Source organism: Lissotriton helveticus, chromosome 11, assembly GCF_964261635.1.
Source record: "Lissotriton helveticus chromosome 11, aLisHel1.1, whole genome shotgun sequence".
NCBI classification, from domain to species: domain Eukaryota; kingdom Metazoa; phylum Chordata; class Amphibia; order Caudata; family Salamandridae; genus Lissotriton; species Lissotriton helveticus.
In genome coordinates, this window is record NC_136072.1 from 93,249,505 (window position 1) to 93,262,798 (window position 13,294).

The 13,294-nt window shown below is 44.9% G+C and overlaps 1 protein-coding gene across 2 annotated transcripts in view; it reads left to right on the forward strand.

The window, feature by feature from the left end:
- The first annotated feature begins 1,882 nt into the window (after nt 1–1,882).
- FNDC3B (fibronectin type III domain containing 3B) overlaps nt 1,883–13,294 on the forward strand; it is a 539,535-nt gene continuing 528,123 nt past the window's right edge. For both annotated transcript variants that reach the window (XM_078665981.1, XM_078665983.1), the window contains exon 1: nt 1,883–2,020. The gene's annotated coding sequence lies outside the window, so the exon portion shown is untranslated. The remainder of the gene's footprint in view (nt 2,021–13,294) is intronic.

Genomic DNA, 13,294 nt, shown 5'->3' on the forward strand with positions numbered 1-13,294 from the left:
GTTACCATCGGTGGTCGCTCCATTAGGGCAGAGGAGCGCCCCCCACCTGCCACCATCAGTACATAAAACAATAATAACACGGGCTTTAAACCTGTTTTATTTTTATCTCCTGGACCCGCCCCCAGGACTCTGACGAGTCTTGGGGGCGGGTCCAGGGGGTGACACTGCTGTTGGGGGAGTGGTGGGCACCCCCTTCACTGCGCAGGAGGTGTTTGGCCGTCTCAGGCCGGCCAAACCCCTCATGTGCAGAGAAGCTCTCTCCAGCCTCAGCTGCATTGCTGGGGCTGAAGAGAGCAGGCACAGGCTCCCAGACTGCCGTGGAGCTCAAGTTTCTGTCGCTCAGGCCAATGCTGAAGCTGCTCTCATGCAAGAGTAGCTTCAGGATAGGCCAAAGGGCAGTCTGGGACCCTGAGCCAGAAGCAGGAAGAGCTGATGCATGGGAGACAGCGGTGGCGTCAGCGTAGAGGTAAGTTCATTTATATTTATTTTTATTTTTTACCCAAACCCTCCCCACCTCCCTCCTACGGCCTGGTTCACCCCCCCCCCCCCCTCCCCTTTGAAAGGGGACAGGCTGCTATTGTTTGTTATAAGTGGCTGATATTGCAGCACTGCTGCAAAACTGGTCCCCAGTAATAAAACAAGCACCCACCACTCGAAAACCGTCTCCCACCCTTCTGACCCACCAGGAAAACGCCCTGTGCCCGCTATGGCCAGTCTGGCCCTGTTATTACCAGAAAAAAAGATTAGTTCAAGTATTCCACTAATCACTTTTTGATATTTTCAGTGAGTAACATAATGTAAGAAGGATATGCTTAGATGTGGGGTGTGCAGCCTGCTATACCATAGGGCTTAAGGTATACCTGACGTTATCTGGAAAAATCAAGATTCACCCTAGTAATTCCCTATAGTTTCACACAGAAATATTGTCTGTTTTCAGTAGCCACATTTTCTGCAGGAAACTTAATTGGTGAGCGTGCTCCCGGTAATCTCAATATTCTGAATCTATTACTGGCCCACTTCAGATCATAAGGCTGTTCATTCTGAGCGCCAGTGAGTCAAAGTATGGTAAAATCCTATGAAATTGTAGGCTTCCAAAATAAATGTAAAAAATCAAATATGTTACAAAATATATTACAGAATGCAGAAATAATGCTTTCTTTCGGATTCCATTCTCTAAAAGTGCTTCTGCACTTTTCTTGTTATTCCTCACACCTTCACAACACTATATTTTGACACACACTTGCAAACGACAACAATAATCAGTTCCAAAATACCTCATACTTGAAGGTCAATGAATGCTCAAAAAACACAAATACCACCCACACGGACCCAGTAACAACCATTTCTAACTGGTGAACTGGAAATTGCATCAGCTTAAGTACCAACATCGTTGAGAAATTGAAATTTGATAAAAGGCTCACTATGGAAAAATAAATTATTTTTAAAAATATATATTTGGCATAGATGATTCTTTTGCATTATTACTCAGCACTTTACTTGTATGCTGACCCCTTGAAGTGACTTTGTGGAGCAGTATTACAATGAAACAAATGTTATGCGATGGAATACATTGTTATTTATTGAACATGATGCAACAATGTGTTTAAATCTATTCTGGGTATTAAACGGATGTATTTGTAAAACCTGCTCGCCTTCCGGCAGCCAGGCGTGCAGAAATTCCTAAAAATACACACGGAGCACGTGCTGCTGGGGGTGTTATTTTGTTTTCGTGCGATTTGAGGGGAAGCGACAGTGCCTCAGACGCACTCTGTCTGCAGCAGCGGACGAGGCCCAGCTAGGCACAGGCGCGCCTTTCGTGGGGAGGCTGTACTCTGTACAGTACGGTAATTCTGGGCCGGCCCCCACAGCCCATGTGCGTCCTCCTCACTGCATCATTGACATGGCGGAGTCCCCCTCCGAACCCTCCTGATAGGATCCAAGCTGGCAGGGATTCACTGAGCGGCGGCAGGGAGGAGCGGCGCGCCCGGGTCCCCGACACCCCATTCCAGCCCTAGAGAAGGTAAGGGGAGACCCCGGAGAGATCTGGGGGGCCCGCGGGGTGCAGGGATCTCACCCCTGGGGGCGGCGGCGGCCCCTTTCCCAGCACTTTCAGCGCTGCTTTTTTTTTTCTTCAACTAAACGAAACTCAGGGTATACATTGTGGCGACGTGGAAGTTTTTCAGCTGTGCGCCCTGATTGCGGATCTGAGGGGGGCTTTGTTTTCTTTCTCAGCCTGGGGAGAGGATTCTTTGGAGGGATACACCCCATTCTGCCCCCCGAATCTTTCGGCTCAGATTTTCCAGTAAGGATTGCAGCATTTCCCGAAGTTTCCTGGCAGGGGCACTAGCGGACCCTCCCCTTAGCCCCCGGTCACTTGTGATTTGATTTTTTTTTTTTTACTTTTCCATGGAAGCCTGTGAGGCAATGTCCAGCTGCCAAGGATGACCCAGTCCTGCCTGCGCACCCCCAGAGGGCCCTCGTCTTGTGCTGCAAGGGCCCCGCACGGTAACCGCTGCAGCCGGTGGAGGTGGCATGGCACAGAGGGGGCAATGGATGGTGGCGGCTGGTGCAGTGGGGCTGTTTTATGTTGTTGTCCTCCTGGCGCTTTGGAGCTGCTCTGTGTGGGAGCTTCCTCCATCATAGCCTGGTATTCCAGACAGACTCTTCTTTCTCTGCTCCGGGGATTCCAGGACAGCAGCAGCCTGGAAAGGGGCCCCTGCCTCCCCCAGTGTGAAACTCAATTACGCACCACCGAAAGGGCTAAAAATGCGCGTAGTTTGGCGCGTAATGCGATTAAATGTGTCTTGCTGCGCTGTGCATGAAGCCAATTCCGCAGTGCATGGCGACTTTGGAGGTGTCCAAACAGCCCGAATGTTTACTTTTTGTTTTTTAATTTATTTATTTTGTGGAGTTGGGGCACTTCGGCTTACTTTTGAGAGCGCAGAGACAGCAGGAGGGGGGAGTTTGCGCTGCAGCTGATGAAACTTTTTCCCCCCAAGCAGCACGTTCCGTCTGGCACGCAGGGGCCTCTGCCAGATGTCACTCAGGTGGAGAGGCCCCGTTTGCTGCTGCGCCTCCTCCTCAGCCAGCTAGCAGAGGAATCCGGAGCCCGCGGCTATCCGCGGATGCGTCCTCCCCGTCTGGATCCAGGGGCCACTTTGGAGAGATTCAGACGCCGCAGGCCACCGGGCACCAGCTTTGCCCGGCTCCTCCCTGGAATTAGGAGAGGTTCTCACCCCTCGCCGAGCAGCTGTTAGACACCCCATAAAAGGCCCGGACTCCCAGACACGCTTTTATTTCTGAAACACCTCAAGACGTGTAGCTTTGTTGTGGGAGTCGGGAAGGCAACAAGCCGCCTCGTTCCCAGGTTGAGCTCACACGCCCCTCCCTGTTGGAATTTCGGATGGCAGTCTCTGGAATGTGTCCCGCTTTTGTCCCTGCAAAAATGCCACTGCACTTAACATTCCTTTGTGGCCCGGTGTCTGCAGTGCAGCACCCCCGAATGGAACCCCATTTTATCTTTGGAGGGTTGTCAAGGCATGTGGGCGGGGCCTGGTCGCCTAGTCGCTGCCGGCGTAACCTCTGCAGACCTGAACTTAATTCTGGCAGCCTCACGGTTGTGTGATCTTGTGCAAACCACGTTATTTTATTTATAATTCCACGTTTTAAAAAAAATGCAACTCCAAAACAGGCTAGACGACGAATTTTAGTACAGTTTAAAATAGGACAATTCTAAATATCCAGTGTAATAGGAAAGACAAGTCATAACCCCACCCCCCACAGAGCTAAGTAGTTCCTAGTTATATATAACAATCCCATCCAAATATTGCTATGTAGCAAAGAACACTTTGCATTGTGGTACTTGTAGTTTTGCTTGTGCATTAGGGCGCAACCTTTACAGACCTAAACTTAATTCTGGCAGCCTCACGGCTGTGTGATCTTGTGCAAACCACGTTATTTTATTTATAATTCCAAGTTTTTTTTTAAATGCAAATCTACAACAGGCTAGACGACGATTTTTAGTACAGTTTAAAATAGGACAATTCTAAATATCCGGTATAATAGGAAAGAAAAGTCATAACCCCACGCCCCACAGAGCTCAGTAGCTACCAGTTATATATAACAATCCCATCCAAATATTGCATTGTAGCAAAGAACACTTTGCATTGTGGTACTTGTAGTTTTGCTTGTGCATTAGGGCGCAACCTTTACAGACCTGAACTGAATTCTGGCAGCCTCACGGTTGTGTGATCTTGTGCAAACCACGTTATTTTATTTATAATTCCAAGTTTTTTTTTAAATGCAAATCTACAACAGGCTAGACGACGATTTTTAGTACAGTTTAAAATAGGACAATTCTAAATATCCGGTATAATAGGAAAGAAAAGTCATAACCCCACAGAGCTCAGTAGCTACCAGTTATATATAACAATCCCATCCAAATATTGCATTGTAGCAAAGAACACTTTGCATTGTGGTACTTGTAGTTTTGCTTGTGCATTAGGGCGCAACCTTTACAGACCTGAACTGAATTCTGGCAGCCTCACGGTTGTGTGATCTTGTGCAAACCACGTTATTTTATTTATAATTCCAAGTTTTTTTTAATGCAAATCTAAAACAGACTAGACGACGATTTTAGTACAGTTTAAAATGGGACCATTCTTAATATCCAGTGTAATAGGAAAGAAAAGTCATAACCCCACCCCCCACAGAGCTAAGTAGCTCCTAGTTATATATAACAATCCCATCCAAATATTGCTATGTAGCAAAGAACACTTTGCATTGTGGTACTTGTAGTTTTGCTTGTGCATTACGGCGCAACCTTTACAGACCTGAACTTAATTCTGGCAGCCTCACGGTTGTGTGTTCGTGTGCAAACCACGTTATTTTATTTATAATTCCAAGTTATATTAAACGCAAATCTAAAACTGGCTAGACGACGATATTTAGTACAATTTAAAATAGGACAATTCTATATATCCGGTGTAATAGAAAAGAAAAGTTATAAACCCACCTCCTCACATATCTAAGTAGCTCCTAGTTATATATAACAATCCCATCCAAATATTGCTATGTAACAAATAACAATTTGCATTGTGGAACTTGTAGTTTTGCTTTTCCATTACATGACTGGGCCTATATCAGCCACTTTGCAAAGAATTTTGGCTGAATTGACTATTTGAACGTTTCAAATATGACATTTTACTGCTAGGCAACTATGTTCTCGTTGTAGAGAAGTAGGCCCTGGTGGAATTGGAGGAATTTGGAGACTCTGTGTTACTCCTTTTAAACTGGAGTTCCGCCAAATTCCGCCAGTTGCTGCGTGGTGGAATTTTTTTCCCCGTTCGAGCAACGCAATGACAACAGGAACAATGCGAGTCACCAACAAGCGAGCTGGCAAGCGAGATTTGGTGCCCCCAGCGCAATTTCCTGTTGCTAGGAGGCCTTGGCGTGATTTTCTAACCCATGCCAGTGCAGTGAGAGGGCTGCTTCTCAAGTAGATATTCTACTCCACTGGCAGTAAAATCAAGTGAAATGGCCGCATGCTTTTGCTGTTGCCGTTTGAGACGATTTTTCAACGCCAAATGAGCTGCTGACACTAAATCGCTGCACGAGCAGTGCAGTATGCATTTTTATCTGCCAGTGATTGAAACTACATGGAAACTCTTGGGGGTTTTGAAAATCTGTGACTTTCATCCACCCGTATAGAAAAGTAAACATTGACATATTTCTCCAAGATCAGTTGTATCACAGTTAACTCCTCCTTTGCTCGTGATGAGCCCTGCTCGTCATGAGTCAGAGTCACAGTGGAGCTGTGCTCATGCCGGCTGCGCGGCACCCACGTGCGATTTATTGCCCGCCTGTGCAGGCGAATTAATCAGTGGGCGGGGTTGTGATGAGTCCATCTCATCATGAGCACAGCTCCACTGTGACTTGTGACGAGCTGGGCTCGTCACGAGCACTGCGGACCCCCCCCGCATCGTGGGGGAATTAACCCCGCAGCGAAGGGGTTAAACATATTTTTGCTTTCTTCCTGGGGCACCTTAATGTAATATATTATTTCCCGTGAAAAGTGTGGTGTTTTTTCCTGATTACTAGGTTGTATATGACTTGGCCCCGACCACCTAAGTTTTTGTTTGGTGGGCGAGTAGGCCTACCTGCTTGAAGGTCGCTCAGAATCAGTGTTGGTAAATGCTCACTGACGGTCTGAACCAGCGCGCAGCGGTAATTTTTTGGTTCTTGTAGTTCCTTATTACCAAATACGCAAAGTTGGCACCCGCCTGTGGGCCCCACTCCATTTAGGGGCCTGCGACAATGGATCAAAATACAACTTAAAGTACATAAACCAGAGACATCAGATTCACATAACAGTTGTCTCTTAAAAGCTCATCTTCTGACAGCTGGCAGTTTGTAAAAAACATCTGGTGCATTGGGTATTAGGAGATAATTTGTGAGGGGTGCCCTGATATTTCACCTGCCTTTGGCCCTAGACGGGGTTTAATCCAGCACTGGGTTCCTGTACTCCGATACACTGGGAAAGGCAAATATGTGATGGGGTTTTGCGATGCTTGGTTTGTGAAAGGAAGGCCCCTTTATTTCCTAGATTATGTGGAAATGTGAGAGGAAGGTTTGCAGGCCTCCTGCAGGCAAGAATGTTGATGCACCATAACGCATGCTGTGCCTGTCCACGCTTTCCACTCCACACTTTCCTCTCTGCGTACAAAGAGGGGTTCAGGACCGTTTCTGCCTTGTCAAAAGTTTCTCTGTTCAGTGGATAATTTTTCAGGGTTTAATAAGTATGTTAGAGTCTCAGCATGCAATTACAGCAATAGTGAACTTGGATGTTCAGGGGACTGCCGTGGACTTGTTATGTGTCTGGTCTGCCACAGGGATACCAAAGTTGTTCTTGGCATGAGGCCTCTGTATCCAAAGTAACCCAAAGTTTGCTATTATCCATTTTCAACTTAACTACACTAGTTATGATTTCTGTTATGGGCACTGGAATTATGTGGCAATTGAGGGCCACATTGGGCAGTAGGGTTGACAAAAGTGTGCAGCAGCCAAAGATAAACAATGCAGCACAATCTGTGACAGTGTTATTTTGACTTTTTAGCAACTGTTAATTCTGTGTGGGCAAACTTGCACCTGATTAGTGCCTGTTTAACAGCTGGATGCTGGAACCAGCAACTGAATGGTCTTTGGTTAACACTTGCAAAGGATTTGCCATTTCCAGGAACAAGGTTCACGCCCCCCTGTTTATTAGAAGCTTTTGATCCATTTGAAAGCGATTTTTTTTTTGTAGTCAAAATATGGAAATTATGCAGGAAGATGAAGGATTATGTGGTAAATGTGGCATCTCCATAATTATGTAGAAAATGCTGCAGGTACAGAATTGCATAATTCCAATGGCCATGCTCATAATTAAGGCTACTCATTCTCAATTTTTGATGTGTTTTACACATAATGCAGACCAAAAGCAACCTGTTTCGACTTATTATTTTTATTTTCTGAAATGGGAATAACAAAAATCGGGCCTTCATTTGAATAACTCACTCGGTATTGTCACTAACAATTGCACAATGACGGGATAAAGCAGAAAAAAATGCATGACGGGTTCAAAAGAAGCACACAAGATTCACATGTGTTAATACTACAATGCTAATGCTTTCAGGAGAAAATACAGCAATGGCAACTTTAGTTTTCACCCACCAAGAAAACACGTATAAATATGAATAAAATAAGAATTCAAATTTGCAAACATTTAGAAAAAAAAGCCATCAAATCAGAAGCCATTTTTAAAACTTAATTAACGTTTGACTTACTATGGACCCCATAACAAAGTTTTTCGACCCCCAGGGGGTTCCACCCTGCGCAGTCACTGGATTGCTAAGTAACGTGCTACTCGCCCAAAAATCCCTTCAGTGCCGCGTCAGGGGTTGTAGGCGCTATATAAATAAATTTACAAATAAATGCTGCAATTCAGTGCAACATAGGTAGCCCTCTGGCCTCTAAGCTAGTGAGCAAGGCCAGGGCACCTTGGATTTCTCTTTTGGCCCGCCTCCCAGAGATATTTATGCAGGTTGGGGGCAGTTTTGCCGGTGCACATGGCGTGGCCTTAGCTAGCCTGTCGCCTGCCCTCCGCCTTTCATCATGGCTCACACAGTGGGGCCTCTCACCCTGGCTGAATGGTGCCAGTGTGAGGGCGCGCGCACCAGTCCTGGCCACAAATTATTCCAGCAAGGCCTTTTGCACACAAAATCTGGCACCTCTTGGCGCGTGTGTGCTGTTGTTTCTGGCGCTAAGGACAAGATGCTTGTGTGTCACCCCGGCCTCGTGCCGGAAATGCCCCTGTTGACGCATCCGCCGATGGCAGCCTATCCAAACGGCCGCCTTGAATGACGCGTCAGCGCGCGGCCTAGGACTGGGTTGCACTGGCCTGTGGTACGTTGGCATTTGAAGCCTGCCATAATTCATTAAAAAAGTTTTTTTTCTAGACCTCCTGGGTGGGTTTTTTGACTCCCATCAGTAAAGAAGTAGGGAACTGTTTTGCTTCAGTGGGGGGTCTTGCCTACAGCTAGAAACTATAATGTCTTGACAGTAGTGCTCTGAAGCCTCTTAAAGCGACATGTAGCGCTAACCACTAAAAATCAACCCACCAGGGACGGGAATTTTGAAACCGGATGGCCGAAGAAAGTGCATGCTTTATTATGCTTTTCCTTCTTATTTATTGGATTTTTAAATTTTTTTTTTTTTTATCGTTCTTGAAGGCACGTTGAACATAATGAAATTGTAGTTTATAAAGCACAATACGGTGTCTAGGCGCTAGAACCATCTGGCAGATAAAGAGAGTAAAGCCAATAGTTTAACCAAACATAAGAGTGAAAGGAGCAGGTGAAAACAGACATGAAAAGAACATTTTTGAACTCTCACCCTGAGATTTAAGGGGTGCTCCAGGCAAAAGAAAATGGAAAGCAATTCCCAAGTGACTTTGCTTGGTTGATTTGTAAGACAGGTTGTGATGTTCCCTCTAAGAAACTAGCACCCCCTGCAGAGTGCAAGCTGTTGTCTCTGTTGAATGGTTAAATGGAACTATGGCTCAGGTGCTCTGTTTCCGGGTTAGGCACACCTCTTCCGGGTTAGACTTCCCTCTTGTTACATAAACAATGCCTTGGTGAGAAAGCGGTCAGAGTAGTAGCTGATTTGTTTACTATGGTCTCCAGTCAATGGCTTGTTTCCTGGGGAGGGGGCAGAGGCTGGAGGGAGGGGCAGAGTTGGGTCAGTGAGATGTCAAGGACCCTGTGAACGTCGTAGTGGCAAAGGAGTCACGTGAGACTGATTATATAAGGCAGAGAGGCCAGACAATTACTCTGGAGTCTTTTACACATAACAACGAAAGAGACAAGTGCAGCTGTTCCACACAGGGTTCAATGACCAAGGGAGTGGAATCGGCAGGGAAACAGAACCCTGGAGATGGCTCATTGAGTGAAGCGCTCGCCGCTGACATCTGTCATTTCCCACTGGCCATGTTTAATATTCCAACAAGGCCATGTCAGCCGTCAATATTTCCAAGGCTACTCAGTTAAGCCACATTAATTATGACACTTGCATCGAAAAGGATGGCAAAACAACGATGTGAAGGTCCAGGCAGAAAATAAGTTATTATTTTACTTAAAGAAAAGGTAAAAGTAGATCACAAAGCCCAAAGGAGCTTTTGGGGGGGGGGGGTTACACAAAAAAATCTGATTTTCGCTCCTTTTTGCAAAGAGATGCCCACAAATCTATTTATTTATATTGGCAAAGGTATGTTGCAAAGTAAACTTGAAACTGGAGTAATTTACAAGGTATTACCGATAACAATGTTAGCTTTAGGAGTTTGTTGCATACAGGTTGGCCCACAGTGCTAACTTGGATGGTGGGGGCGGTGAGGGGAACAGGTTTGACGCCTAAAGGTGCAGGTTATTGTGGGTGATCCTACTGGAGATTAATGCATTCACATACCAACCTCTCAGATGGATCATATCACAACTGGGAAAAAAACCCTATCTATGCACCTTCAACTACAATTTAAGTCACAGCACACCCGCAACCAAACGCATGACCTTAAGATGTATTGCTCCCACATTGGCGAGGAATCTGCTCAAACAGAACACGTGCTCCGGTCTGCGAAAGAATCGCCAAGGCCGTCGTATAAACCTAGGGGAACCCAACAGCGCTGCAAGGCCATATTTGTGGCCATGCAGCGCTATGGCATTGAATTATTGTATGATGTGTTGTTTTAACATATATATATAGCGCTTACTACTCATGATGACGTGTTGAAGCGCTCTACAGCAGGCCCATTATCAAGCAATAGTGTACTTAATTTCTCTCCATGGATGTTTGGGATTTTGGCCATCACAACAGTTCAAGGGCAGTGGCGAGGGATTTTCCATCCCCAAGTGTTGCATCTAAACCTTTTGGGATGACTCGCCATAACATAACTGGATTCTTTTTACTTTTTCAACTACTGCATGTTTTCAGGATCCTGAAATAAGCCATGAAACCATAACAGCAAATTGAGATGTTGAATATGTAGCAAGGATGTCATACTTTTATCCCTGCCAAGCTGATCTGTCTCCACTAGTACATTTCATTGTAATGAAATATGTGTAATGAAAATGATATTTACATTAGGGCGTATGTAAATCAATGTACAGCTATGTTAGTCTCTAGAGTCCTGTAAATAGGAGGGAACAAGTCTGATATCTGAGATTGTTGTAATGCTCGGATGAATTGCATTTTCCCTCACTTACATAGAATACGGTACTTCCAACCACTCATAAGAAAGTGAACACTCAGATTTGACTGCACTAGGAAGTACTAATCATAAAAAAAGAACCGCCCTGGCCTGAAACAACATTTATTGGATGTCGTTTGAGGGGATGTTTTAAAATATATGGGAAAATCCCTCCTAGACACTAGTTTAGATAATCCACGGATTCACCCAAAACATGTGTGTATAAATGCGCATATAAAAATTCCATTCCACTTCTGGCAGCTTTTATTGCACAAAAAAAGTCATTTGGAAATCTATATCTCACTGAGATGATGTCATATCTGTGAAGTATGTTCCATATTTCATGGGAATTACATTTCTATGATCTACCTATTTCATACGAGAAGAGGCCTGGTGCGAGCAGCTTTCCTGCCCTACAGCTAACACATTTCTTAGCATGACAGTAAATTTAGATAATGACACTCCCAACCAACCCAGTGGAACTGTTGACACTTGTTTAATGGCCTCTCCATTTATGAAAGGTAAACAAAACCTTAGGTTTTTAATTGTAGTCATTGTTAGTTGTACATTGCAGACAGCAGCTTCACTTTTCTAAACTTCACCAATATCCTTTATTAAAATCAGACCTCTCTAACATTTTCTGTAATAAGAGCTACTTATGTTCAACAAAAATCACCACAAACTACTAATATTATTAATATTGTAATAGTGACCAGCTGAGACAAGATATCATTAGTGACCACCTGTGCAGGATTACCAGCCATAAAAAAAACTCCTTTCGTACTAATGGAGCCAAAATTAACATGTTCTATAATATAAAAAGACATATATTTTAGCATATGTAATTTGCTATAATGCCATCTTGGTCTCCTAGTGACATTGAAAACCCATTCGTCCTTGCGGCTCGTGGTTATTATGTCAACAGAAGCCACTGATAGCAATATAGAGGGACATTTCCTGGCTACCTGTCATGAACCCTCTAAACCGGGAGAGATTACTCAACAGGCAGCTTTGTAAAAGGGTTCGGTGGGGAAACATAATCAATAGCTATTCAGTTCTTCTTTACATCCCATTTCATTGTATTTTTGCCATATTTGCCATGACTTTTCTCGCGTGCTGTTCGTTGCGCCAGGAAGCCTTCTAGCGTCAAAACTTGTAACCTATATTGAATACTTGATGGTTCGGGAAATTCTAGAATCATTTTCGTGTTTTTTCCTAAAATTATATTTTTTAATGTGCTTTGAGCCAAACAATAAGTTCTTTCGCTTGGAAAAATATTTAATGAACAATCTGTCTCTTGTACATAGTTTAGAAAAGTTCAGTGGCCAGACAGTCTCCATTATGTCTTATGTCTCTTCACTGCATAACGTTTTATTCTCTGTATAGTGCTGAGTGTGTATAACCCGTGCCTGTTTGCCCGAGAAGCAAAGGATGCACTCGGGGCTGGACGGGGAATTTAAAACAGACTTGGCAAATATGATAAATTCAGCCCCCAGGTGCAGAGGTGCTAATAATGCGTGCTAGAAGCAGAGCAACTCTTTCAAGTTACCCCCAGGATCACGCAAGGTGCATCACCACTTGTGAATGCCGAAACTGCCCTCCAAGTGTAAGTACCGGCATCCTGGGGCTCCAGGCTCCCGCGGGATTGCCTGCTTGCCCGGCTGACCAGTCCGGCCATGGATGCACAATGAATGGACCACAGTGTATGATCTTATTGTGGCATCTCCTGCCTCAAGGGTATTATCACAGTGCATAGTCCAAAAACGCAGAGTGGCCAGAGATTCTAAATCCGCTACCCTCCCCGACCATGTTACAGTCTGCCATGTTCTTTAAATGATTGCTTCTTTGTTTAACCCGTTTGCTGCTTCGAACATTCCGTGCCATTGCGGAGCAATCTATTAAGCTGGCGGGACCGCGTCGGCCAACGGATGTGCGCAGCACTACGGAGGAAGTGCTCACTACGGCCGTTGGCCGACAGAAGCAGCAAACGGGTTAAATTGTTGTGTTGTTTGTGAAGTTCATGACCAGCTCAATTAATTTGTTGGGTTGTCTTGGATTGATTTGATTTTAAGATTTATAAAGTGCACGATTGCCCGTGGGGGTCTTGGCCCCAATTTGACATAGTAGACCAGTTAGCTTCTATTTGGGGTTAAAAACCTGCAGGGAACAACCAAGTTTTTATCTCTTTTCTAAAAGAGAGTAAGGAGGGGATGTTTTTAATTGACATTGGGAGCAAGTTCCAAATCCTGGCTGCATGCAGTCTGAAACTTCTCCCACCCCACCGAACCTGATTAAATCTAGGCACCTGAATCATATTTTGATGGCTGGATCTCAAGGATCTGGAGGGCTCGTACCATTTCAAATGACTTTTCAGGAACTGACAACCAGTTCCATGAAGGACTTTGTATGTCAGACACAGGGATTTGAATTTAACTCTATTACCAATTGGCAGCCAGTGAAGACCTCTCAATCTGTGCACTACTGGTTCAAACTTTGGGATCTCTAGCACCAGCCGGG